Raw genomic sequence first — 13,342 nt, 5'->3', positions numbered from 1 at the left:
AGCCTCCTGAGTTCTCCTTGGGCCAGGGAGAAAATAATTACATACAGTTCAGCACAACCAAGCTGCCAGGAGTTAGACATTATAATCAGGGGAAAAAAATAACTACTAAAACACGCATGAACCTAATATTTTATATGTGCCCATAAGGCATTGGAAAATTCCTAAAGGGGTGTAAGAAGTAGACAGACAAAGCAGAAATCAGCTGTTCTGTGGCTAAAAGCTTAATTAGAAAGTTCTGCAATATTGAGGTACTGCGTACACACTCTGTTGGTTCTGTGTCTCTGGAGAACTCTGACTAACGCAGTATTCATCTCTTGTCAGCCTGGTTTGGAGGGGAGCATGTATTTTGTTTTTCTGATTTAGCCTGAATCTTGGACAAGCACCAAGTCCCAGAGTCTCAGCTATTATTTTCGTTGTGCTGCCCCTGCTTGGATGTATTTCTGGCTCCATCTTGCCTTTCTACTCTTCCTCCAGAGGCAGTTTTTAAATTTTTTTTTCTGTTCCTTTCCTTCAGATGCAATATGTTTACTTCAGTGCCCAAAGGCGACGGTGCTTTTTGCTGTTACCTCCACATATTAAGAGAGAGAGTGGAGAAAGGAACTAATGGAATTTTATGCCCTTCTCACCATAGCCACCACTCTCTTGGTTGCTCTAGGTATGCAACATAAATGACACTTTCTTATAACCTTATCCAAGAATTTCTGTGGGCACCCAATGGGGTTCAAGGAGAAAACCCAAGAAGATGTGGACTCCCCCAATTTCTGCAGCTCCCAGGAGCTTCACACTCCCTCATCAGTCACTCCCCATGTCCACTAATTTGCAATCCACGCTAAGTAAACTCTTCCTGGTATCCAGTTGCTTCACAAGCCATTGTTTGTGTTCCGTCTCTCCCTGCAGGCATCTCCTTAGTTTTTGTGTCAATTTGTTGCCCTGCAACCTCAGTGCTTAGACAGGTTCAAGGAAAGTTGTGAATTTGTAGTTTGTCTGACTTTTTTTCCCTGTAAACTGGAATCAACACTCTAGATGTCTCAGAGCAGATACTAGATGTCAACAATAAACTTTTTTTTCTAGTAAGAATTATTGTATATAATTTCCTAATCCCCAAAGCACCACCTTTGCACCACAGAAAACTTGGGATATTGAGTCTTGGAGGTTATTTATTTATACAGTGCTTTGACTGAAACTATTTTCTCTCCCTCGTTTTTTCTTTTTCCTTCCAGCTTGAGTGGGATGCAGGTGTCAATTACCTAAGTAATATATTTCTAGTGTTTTCTTTAGGCCTGATATAATTGGGATTTTTTTCCATTTGTTTTATTGAGATATAATTGACATATAGCATTATAATAGTTTCAGGTGTACAATATAATGATTTGATCTATGTATATATTGCAAAACGAACACCACAATAAGTCTGGTTAACATCCTTCACTACACATAGTTACACACTTTTCTTCTTCTGGTGAGAACTTTTAAGATCTACTCTAGGCCACTTTCAAATATACCATACAGTATCAATAACTATTGTCACCATGCTGTACATGACATCCTCAGGACTTAGTTATCTCATTACTGGACTTTTGTACTGTTTGACCCCCTTCACACATTTTACCCACTTCCTACACCCCACCTCTGGCAAATAACAATGTGTTTTCTCTATATATGAGTTTGTTTTTTGGCTTTTGGGGTTTTTTTTTAGATTTCACATATAAGTGAGTTCATATAGTATTTGTCTTTCTCTGTCTGCCTTATTTCACTTAGCATAATGCTCTCATGGTCTATCCATGTTGTTGTAAATGGCAGGGTTCCCTTCTTTTTTATGAATGGACAATATTCCATTGTATATACATATATCACATCTTCTTTATTCATTCATCCATTGATGAACATGAACACTTAGGTTCCATGTCTTGGCTATTGTAAATAATGCTGCAATGAACATGGGGGTACAGATATTTTTGAGTTACTGTTTCCATTTCCTTACAATAAACACTCAGAAGTGGAATGACTGGATCATATGGTAGTTCCAATTTTAATTTTTTGAGGCATTTCCATACTGTTTTTCATAGCGGCTCCATCAATTTACATTTCTACCAGCACTGCACAAGGGTTCCCTTCTCTCCACATCCTTGCTGGCACTTGTTATCTCTGGTCTTTCTGAGAATAGCCATTCTAACAAGTGTGAGGTGATATCTCATTATGGTTTTGATTTGCATTTTCCTGATGATTAATGATGTTGAGCGCCTTTTCATCTATTTGTTGGCCATCTGTATGTCTTCTTTGGAAAAATGTCTATTAAGCTCCTCTGCCCATTTTTTAATTGGATTATATGATTTTTTTTTGGTATAGAGTTCTATAAGTTCTTTATATATTTTGGTTATTGATCCTTTATCACATATCTGATTTGTAAATTTTCTTCCCATTCCATAGGTTACCATTTCATTTGTTTTTTTTCCTGCAGGGAAAGATTTGCCCTGAGCTAATATCTGTTGCCAGTCTTCCTCTTTTTTTTTTTCTCCCCAAAGCCCCAGTGCATGGTTGTATATCCTAGTTGTAAGTCCTTCTTGTTTTTCTGTGTGAGCTGCTGCCACAGCATGACAACTGTCAGATGGGTGCTGTGGTTCTGAGACCAGGAAACGAACCTGGGTCACCAAAGCGGAAGTGCCAAACTTTGACCACTAGACCATCAGGGCTGGCTCGGTTGCCATTTCATTTTGTGGATGGTTTCCTTTGCTGTGCAGAAGCTTTTTAGTTTGATGTAGTCCCACTTGTTTACTTTTGCTTTTGTTGCTTTTGGTGTCAAAACCAAAAAATCATTACCATTACCTATGTCAAGGAGCATGCCGCCTATGTTTTCTTCTGGGAGTTTATGGTTGCAGGTTTTACATTCAAATCTTTAATCTATTTTGAGTTGATTTTTGTGTATGGTGTAAGATCATGGTCTAGTTTCATTCTTTTTTTATGTGGCTGTCCAGTTTTCCCAACACCATTTACTGAAGAGACCATATTTTCCCATTGCTTATTCTTGGCTCCTTTGTCATTAATTAATTAACTATATATCTTGGTCCCTATTCTGTTCCATTGATTTATATGTCTGTTTTTATGCCACTACCGTACTATTTTGATTACTACAGGCTTTGTAATATAGTTTAAAATCAAGAAGCATGATGCCTCCAGCTTTGTTCTTCTTTCTCAAGATTACTGTGGCTATTTGAGTTTTTTTGAGTGTGTGTGAGGAAGATTGGCCTTGAGCTAACATCTGTGCCAATCTCCCTCTATTTTATGTGGGATGCTGCCACAGTGTGGCCTGATGAGTGGTGCTAGGTCTGCACCAGGGATCTGAACCTGAGAAACCCTGGCTGCTGAAGCAGAGCGTGTGAACTTAACCACTGCACCACTGGGCCAGCCCCTATTCTAACTTTTAATTAAAATGCTTAAATAACTTAGGAGTCACTCATACTAAGAAAAAAAATACATATCTCACATCACACTTAAAAAAATGTTCCAGTTACATTAGGAATGCAGATGTGAAAAAAAATGAAAGCATGCAAGTATTACAAAGAAATATGGGTGAAATTCTCTTAAATCTCAGCACAGAGAAAGGCTTTCTAACTATGCTACAAAATCCAGAAGCAACAAGTAAAAATAATGAATCTGAGTATAAAAAAATTTTTTAAATGCTTATTTATTGTGAAAATCAACATAAAATAACCAATGAAAACTATCAAACTGGGAAGAAACTTTTGCAATATATAAAACAAATGACTAATATTCCTAATGTAAAAAAAAGTCTTAAAATTGCTACATCAAACAGCAAAACCCTGACTGGAAACAAGAGAAGAAGATATGAACAGGCAATTCAACTAAAAAGAAATAATAATGGATTTTGAAGATATGAAAACATTTCAAATTCACTGATATTTAAAGAAATACGATCAAAACAATGAGATACTATTTCTTACCTGTCAAATTGGAAAAAAATTAAAAGTATGAAAAAAAGTCTGTTTGTGAGGCTGTGCTACTAGTCATTCTCAACACTGCTGGTGGAAATGTGAGCTGCTACCACCCTTCTGGAGGGAATTTGACAATACCTAACAAAACTACCCATGAACTTCACTTTCTCCTCCTTCACGACATTAATTTGCCTTCTAAAGAAACAACCACTCTCTTGAATTTGACCTGTATCTATCCAGTTTATATGTTCATATTTTCATTACTTATACATGTATCCATCAGCAGCATACAGCAGAAACTCTATTAACTGGTGACTAGTTTAATGGGGAGTTTTCTTATGTCTTTGAAATACATGATTTCTATAGGATATTAAGTGTTGACAGGTCATAACGTACTCCCTGCTAATGGTACTTCACTCACCAAGTGGGTTGTAAATTTATCAAGGCTCTGACATTTTTATTCTAAATCTATTTATGCCATGTGTACTTCATTTGAACTCATGCAATTTAAGTGTTATGCAATACAGGAAATACAAATAAATAATATTTTTTCTACAACTGATTTTGATGCTTTGAAAATTCCAAAAAAAACAATTAGCATGAGAAAGGTAACTGCACAAATTTTGGGGACCATATACAAATCTAGAAGGAATTTATACTTGGATTGATGTGCAAATGTTTTAAAGTTCTAGATCTAAAGAAAATAAACTGTACATTGTCTATAATGGTGTATATTATAAAACAGAAGAAAAAACTTCTGTGGGATCACAAGCAATGGACTCATACTCAGAGAAAAAAACAAAAGCCCTAAGCCCAAAAGTAAACTGTGTATGAGTAAATACACATTTACATCTTTTGAAATAAAAAAGTAGAAGTATATGCAATTTTTTAATGATGCAGCAAACTATGGGTAACAATTTGAATGAATTCTTTTACATAATTTTATTGATTTGGTATGTTGTTTCATAAAATATATGTGTTTTAAACAGTTTTGCTATTATTATGCTTCTAGCACCGATCTATTAATTTCACTTTATCAAGTATGTACATTATTATTCCTGTGCTGTATATTACTCGTTTGTTCACCTATGGAAATATATTTCGTATATTGATCTTTGTAGTCACACGCAAGAGTTTCTCAGGAGCTGGTATTCTTGTCCCCACTGGGACTTCAATTAATTAATTGATTTCTAGAATTTTTAAATTAGGTATTATATTTGCTGAAGTTTTTGACATATTTTTGGGGGGAGATTAAGATATTCCCTTCCATCTCTAATGTTTCTTAAATATATCTATCATAAATAAATGATGGACTTTTTCTACTTTTTTTCCGATTGAATGAAATTTTCCTTTATAATCTTTTTTTTTTTTTTTTTTTTTTTAGATTGAAGCATTCCTACATGTTTGAACCAAATTCTACTATTTGGAGTGGATGCGTTTTATGTTGCATGGCTGGATTTTTTGGCTATTTTATTTTGGATTTTAAATCAATAGTATTAAATGAACCCTATATTTTTTTCTTATAAGTTACTGGTTTATGACAGTGCTATCAGCCTCAGAAAGTGAGTTGGGTATCTTTATCATCTATTTCTATTATATCTTACAGGGATACTTATTTTCATAAGTATTTAGGAAACTCAGCTTTTCAATTTTCTGAGTCAACTTTTCGTTGCTGTTTGTCAAAAGTTTTGGACTACGTGTTCATTCTATTCTGTCAATTGGTATAGTTAGGTTTTCTTGTTCTTTAATAAATTAATAAATTTTGATAATATCAGTTCATCTCAGTCTTCAAAAAGATATCGGGATAGAATTGTGCACGGTATTCCTCTTTTTTGGTAATTCACATTGTATCTCTATTTATGTTTCCATTTTCATTCCTAACATTACATTTGAACACTTGCCCTCAACTTTGTTGATTTTGCTTGTAAGAAGTTTACCTATTTTACTAATATTTTCAGAGAAATAGTTTTGATACTATTATATTAACTTTTGCTTTTTCGCTCCCTTTATTTTCTAGATTATTGATTTTAATGCTTAACACGTTTTCAGTCTTTTAGCCATTTCTATTATACATATTTATATAGCAAGATTACGTTCTAAATACAGAGTTAGCAACATCTTTCAATTTGACTTGCAGTACTTTTATTAACTTATTTAAAATATTTATTTATTATCTACTTTTTTGACAGTAACCTTTTTAGATACGTGGGATATGCCAGTATAAAAATCAAAAATGGCCCCTGCCCCTGTGGAGCTTACAGTAATTTTTTGGTGGCGGAGGGGTTACAGGAAATAAGAAGAACATAAGAAAATTGCATGATTATGTTAAAAAGTGATGAGTATCATAGAAAGCATAAAACACAGATCAGGATAAGGCAGACTAGGAGGGAAGTGGTGACACAATGCAATATCAGATAGAGTTAGAATATGCCTCACTGAAAACGTGACGTTTGAGCAAAGACTTAAGAAGGTAAAAGAGTTAACCAAGAGGATATGTGATTGACATGTACAGATAATAACTCTGGCTGTTGTTAAGTACAAATTAAAGGGACACAGGGAAGAATCAGAGATGCTCTGAGAGAGAATGGTATCTATGAGCAGGTGGTGCAATGAAGAGATTGGACACTACCTTGTACATATTTTTAAAGTAGAATATAGGATTTGCTAACATGTTGGATGTTGTGTGACAGAGAAAAAGAATACATAACAGTGATTCTAAACTATTTGTCCAGATCAAATGGAAGGATGATTAGCCATCAATGGAGAAGAAGCGAGTTGTAAGTGGAGCAAGAAAATATTTTGAATTCAGTTTTTATATATTGTGTATAAGAAATGTTTTACACATTTAAATTGAAATGTGGTATAGGTAGATATTTGTTTAGAATTCAAGAGAGGTCTGGCCTGGAAAAATAAACTTGGAGTTTGTCAACATAGAGAAGGTCTTAAGACTGATAAAAGGGATGAGATCACCAAAGAAGAAAGCACAGATAGAAAATAGTACCAATAACCCTAAAGATTTTCAACAGTGGAAGTTTAGGTAAAAGAGAAGAAACCACTAAACAAAAGCTGGAAAGAAGAACTAGTAAGAAAGGAGGAAAACCAACAAAGTCTGGCATTCTGGAAATAAAGTGCACCAAGGAAAAAGGAGGGATGAGTTAAATCAAAGGTCATGAAAAGTTTGAGATGTGAGATGTAGAAACGTACAAAACCTACCACTGGATTAAGCAATCAGAGATCATTGTTGAGCTTCATAAGAACTTTTTCTGGAGTGGTACCCTGGTGTGAGCCAGCGCATAGCCCCATCAAAAGAGTGAAGGACGGGAGAGAGTCAGGGGGAATCGTGGGTTACAGATCCAAAAAAAAGTTAAAGAATGTGAGCACTGAGGCACTAGAATGAGTGATCTAGAACAGAGAAGCTGGTGATCACATATTAGGATACATGAAAATGAAATTATAGAAAAATTACAAGAGTTGACAATTGTAAGTTCTATGGTATCGCCATAGGAGTAAGTGGCTGAAATAGGGCTATGGACGAAATAATTAAAGGAGCAGAGTTCAAGGAACTGAATAGGTTAGAGTGCTGGGAAAATTATCACTGCATATATTGAAACTTCCAAGAATAATGACTGGAGTGATATTTGAAAGAGTGAGAGTGAGATAACAGCTAAAATCATTAGAAAATGAATGGTAATATCCTGAGGCGAGGCAGATGATAACAATAATGAGGTGTGGTGGTTGATACAGTCTGTTGATCTGAGATTCAGAGCTGGAAATTTTAGGAAGATGGTTGTATTATTTACATTTTGCTGCAAAAACAATTAATTTAAAATTTAGGAGCTTAAAACACAGCAAATATTATTTCAGAGTTTCTATTGGTCAGGAATTTGAGAGTAGTTTTGCTGCATGCTTCTGTCTTAAGATCTCTCTTATGACATTGCAATTTTTATGTCAGCTGTGACTGGGGTCATCGGAGCTTATTTACTGAGGCTAGAAGATTTACTCTCTCTTGATACTTGTCCGTGGACCAAACGACTTTCGGGAAACTGACTGGGTGTTACACCAATGTGTGGGCCAGTTCTGCACATTGAAGAAGGGTTGGAGGGCTCAGGGGAAGAAACATGGTCTTATTCACATTTTTATATATTTCCAATTATTTTGTAATTTCCACTGTGATTTTATTTTAAGTGGAAGAGGTTTTTAGAAGTGTTTATTAAGTTCCTAAAATGTAAGAGGATTGAGGAAGGGTTTCTTTTATTAATGATTTTTAATTATATTACATTACGTATAAAGATGACTTGTATGGTGGTGACTACTATTGTTATTATTATTTTTTATAAATTTGTCATTTTGTGCCCTGAAGTAAGATCAAATTTTAGGAAAAGTTCGTGTGTTTGGTAGTGGTCATGGGGTTATTACTAACATGTTGAGATAGATCCATCTATCCATCTACCTATCTATCTATTTAGATAGATGGATGTTGATATATATGTATACCTATATACGCATTCTTTATTTCGTATGTGCTATGTATGAAAGAATATGTAATATTGTAATATATAAAATATTAATACAGTATGTATTCTGTATATAAACTACTTTACTGATTAATCAATGTTCTTAATATTTATATTTTACTGGATGATTCATCTTAAGAAAAATTGAGATGTTAAATTATACTTTTATTATTTGAATTCTAACAATTCATGCTTTATATGTTTTTAGTATATTGTAAAAGGTCTATAGCAGTGCATGCTTTTCATATCTCGGTGAATTTTTTTTAATATTTTATATACTGTCCTTTATTCCTATTTATGTTATTCTGTTAACATTCCCATAATACTATATCACCTTCTTTTATAGAATCGTCTTGTATTTTGTTTTTCCCAGGCCTTAATTTTCTACCTTTCTGAATCATTGATTTAGGTGAGATTTTTTGAAACAGTATATAGTTGCTATTTTTAAAATACATTTTAAAAGTTTGTTTGAGTGATGTTGAAAACTTTGCATTGATTAGGATCACTGAAACGTGAAATTATTTCTATCATGTATACTGTGTTCTTTATTGATTATGTTTTTCCCTTTTTTCTACTTTTCTGCCTTATGTTAAGTCAGTGGTTCTCAAACAGAGGCTATTTTGGTGGTGACAGTGGTTACAATGGCCAAGGGGCTGCTACTGGCATCAACTGGGTAAGTCTAGGGATATTGTTAAACATCCTACAATGCATAGGACAACCCCACACAACAAAGAAATATCTGGCCCCAAATGTCCATATGCTAAGATTAAGAATATCTGTTCCAAATTATGTGTTTTTTTATTCTGTTCATGTTTTTTACTTCTGTCAATTTGGAGTAGACTTTTCTTTGTTTTTCTTTTTGAGGAAGATTAGCCCTGAGCTAACATCTGTGCCCATCTTCCTCTACTTTATATGTGAAAAGTCTGCTACAGCATGGCTTGATAAGCGGTGAGTAGGTCTGCACCTGGGATCAGAACGGGTGAGCCCGGGCTGCCAAAGCGGAGTGTGCGAACTTAACCGTTACAACACCAGGCTGGCCCCTGGAGAAGACTTTTTAATTATATTACTTTAGTTGTTACTTTAAAACAATTTTCAGGAGAGGTTGAATTAACAGACATCTTTATTCTCCTATAGTCGGAGGAAATATATTTAGAAAGATTTAAATTGATCTAGCTATTTCTCTCATCTTTTACGTTGTGTTAAAATTTTAGTTCTACTATATAATTTTTATAATGTCCTCTTTTCCCCTTATGTATTCTATTCTATTTTATTACTTTTTACCTCATGGTCGCAAGATTGCTGCTCAATATCCAGCCTCAGTGTTCTAGCTGAGAATAACATAAATTAAGTTCCAAAATCTGCAGGAGGTCAACTTTTCAAAAAGTTATCTTGGAATTGCTACCCAGTTGTGGCCCCAAGACTGATAGTGGCAAAAAGGAGCTGTGGCTCATCCCAGTAAACTTCTTCAGAAAGAGAGGCCCAAGAGCTTAGAGTAATGGATATATGAGATACAATGGGTGGACTGAGGCAGCCATGGAGGTGCTCTGCTCAGATCTCTGGAAGCCTTCAATGGGCAGCATACCTGACTATCAGCCTCCAGTTGCTGACTCGTTGGTTCTTCCATAGGGTCAGAGTAAGGCCTACTTTCAGCCAAAGACTGAACCTGATATAGAATACTAGATCCAACTGATTTCTGCCCAAGGGATTTTGGATTCCCTATCTAGTTGTTATAATTGGGATTTGAGAAGATAAAAATCTATGCTACCACCATATTCCCAAAATTCCAACCACTAAACGTTTGTAGATGAAGGTTTAGTTTTCTATTCTATATATTATCTATATAATAGACATGTTCTGAACAAATTCTAAGGTATATAACTTTCTCAGTTCTTCAGTAATTTTAGGGAACATAGTAGAAATGTGTATTCTCGAAAATTACTTCTAATTATGGTTGTTCTTTGCACAACCGTAACCAAAGAAAAGAAAAGCTGGGTCCAGGAAAGGTGAGCGTATAATGGCAGCATCAATAATTTTACCATAATTAATGGGCTTAATTAATATATAAAGCAATTTTTAAATATTTTCCATAGAGCAGATAGTAAAATTATAAGTGAGTCATAATATATTTCTCTTTTATTCTAGGAATAAAAGCTCTCTATAATGTTAATCCATGAATGAGTAGTAGCTAATACGATCAACTGCAGGGTAAACTTTTTTTTGCATTCAGCAAACTTTGATAATTCTAAACGTGAAAGTATATACTAAGATCTTAGTGCAAAGAATATCAGTATTCATGAGAAACTAAAATGTAACATTCTCTATTTCAGCAAGTTATACATAACACATTCTTTTGGTATGTATATTTTGTAGACAGAAAGAGATGAGGTATATTCAATTGGAAATTCTACACTATGACACAATTCTGAAATAAAAGAAAATGATATTGTAAGAGTTGAAGTCGTTTTGACCGAGAGAGGTAAAACAGAGGAAATTTCTAAGTAACAGAAGCCGTTAAAGCTGTCCTTAGAGAACTGTAACTTACATAATTGTGACTTACTGGCACTTAAAAGAGAGATAATAATTTGTGTAGACACTGAATTTGACAGAGCTATGGGGATAATATATCTTTTCAATCTCAAATATTATTTCATTTTTGATGCTGTCTTTACTGCAATATTAACTTCATACTCTTTTTTCTCAATGACCTTGGCCAACATGTGAGAAATAATAAGCCCCACTTTCTAGGTCTTGAAGAGTTTGATAATTTGTCTTGGAGAGGTGTCAGTGCAGTAAATGTCCTCGTCATTACTTGAAGTCTGTATCCTCCCTGAAAAAACAAAACCCAAAATGAATGTTACATTCGGTAGACTTGAAATTAACCAAAACTGTGAGTTATTTTAGTCTGCAGGACATTTTATATCTCAGTAAGATAGGCTAGTTTCTGTTTCCATCAGTGGAATTTTGTGAGTGGAATTTTTGTGAGATGGAATTTGTATTGGTCTATAAGGCTAAGGCAGGGTTGCCTGAGACCCAATGTGGATTTCTCCACATTTAACACATTGATTTTTACAGTTACATATAGATGTTATCTCGCAACTTTCATGCTGCTAAATAGACTTATCATGTGACATGTCACTAATTACATTAGTCTTTTATAATCTAATCATAGTTTTCAGGTAATGTATTTTTTGCAATAGGTTTTGGGAGTCCTTGATTTCTCCAGTATACTAGGTACATTCTTGACTCCCTAATTTTGAAATGAAAATAAGTAAGTGCTTGATTCTTCACCTTTTTGTCTTTATAACCAAAGCAACTTTGCCTTACTTCTCTGGCATTGTTCTGGAAAAGACTTTTTGAACCTTCCTGGGAGTAAAAAAATTCCTTTTTCCTTACATTTCCACTGAAAATGGAATACTTCTCTACCACCCCCAACACACCTCCCAATACTTTGGACAAGAAAGTAGAAGATCAGGAAAATTCCTGGGTAACACCATTAAACATTCCATCGTCTCTATCCACTTTACCACCCCACCAACAAAACATGCCCCCAAAGCCATTTTGAGTGGTATCACTAAAGGCAAATTTGCAGTGAAGCTAATGAAAATTAAACTCCAGGGCCCCTCCTTTGCAAGGACCTCTCCTAAGGCCCTGGGAGGGCTCCACAAATTTGTTCACATGGACATATATTTTTGACAATTTGCGGTAGTAAGATTTTTCTGTCCTCACTCTTTAAAATGGTCTCTCAGATGGAATATGCTTTAGGCCCCACACAACTTTTATAGGCCTCTGGAAAATATCCAGTACTAATGAGCACCAGAAGAATGAATCCAAAATAAGCATAAAACTTCAGAATTTGGTGGAGCTCTATGATTCAGTTACTTCAGTTCCTTTCTACTAACAACAAAGGAATTAAGGCCCAGAGAAATTCAGTTACATGCCCGAAGTCACAAGGCTTGTTAGCTGCAAAACCAGTATTAGAATTCCAGTGCCTAAATCCTGGACTAGCGTTCTTTTGAACATACTGCTCTTCTCTTTAAGAAGGAGCAATATTAAGAGGAATAATATGTTATCATATTTTATTGGTGCAGAAAAGGAGTAAACGCATTGGAGTTGGGTGTATGAAGATATAATTCTAGTCCTGACACTTGCTTGATGGGAGAGCCTCCTTTCTTTTTTAATCTGTCAAATAGCAATGACATCTTCTTGAAAGGATTGCTGTGAGGCAGTATCCAGAGACTGTCTAAGGAAGTACTGCCAAACTGGCAGCTGTGCTGTGATGTTGTGTAAAACCTCTGCAAATCTTCTGTAAATCTTAAATTATTTCAAAATAACAAAGTGAAGACAAACAAACAGATGTGGGGATAACAGACAGCTCATTCCCAGAAGCCTAAGGAGGCTCCCACAAAGAATATTCCCTTGTTTAACCTGTTTAAGTCATTTGGGCTATGACCATTAGTGGAAGATAGTTAAAGAAAAATAAAATTTCACTAATGTCCTACATTCAACCAAAGAAAGGTTCTACTAAATCAGGACTACTAATATTTTATAACATATTGGAAATCTCTCTCTGTATATATATATATGTATATATATATATATATATGTATATATGTTTTCTCATTGGTATATCTAATGGGATTATGTTAGCTTTGGAGTCATTGGTTACTACCATGAATGTTAATATTCTTTCTATATATAATAAGCGTAATATATATTATAAAATTATGAGTATTATAATAATATATAAAGCAGTATGGAATATCCTCAGAAAATTAAGAATACATCTACCACATGATTCAGCTATTCCACTGGTGGGTATTTATCCAAGAACTTGAAAACACAAATGCATAAAGATGCATGCACCCCTATGTTCATTGC

The sequence above is a fragment of the Equus caballus genome, chromosome 14 (genome assembly GCF_041296265.1).
Source record: "Equus caballus isolate H_3958 breed thoroughbred chromosome 14, TB-T2T, whole genome shotgun sequence".
Taxonomy (NCBI): domain Eukaryota; kingdom Metazoa; phylum Chordata; class Mammalia; order Perissodactyla; family Equidae; genus Equus; species Equus caballus.
The sequence above is the reverse complement of the archived record's forward strand: the minus strand, read 5'-3'. Positions refer to the sequence as shown.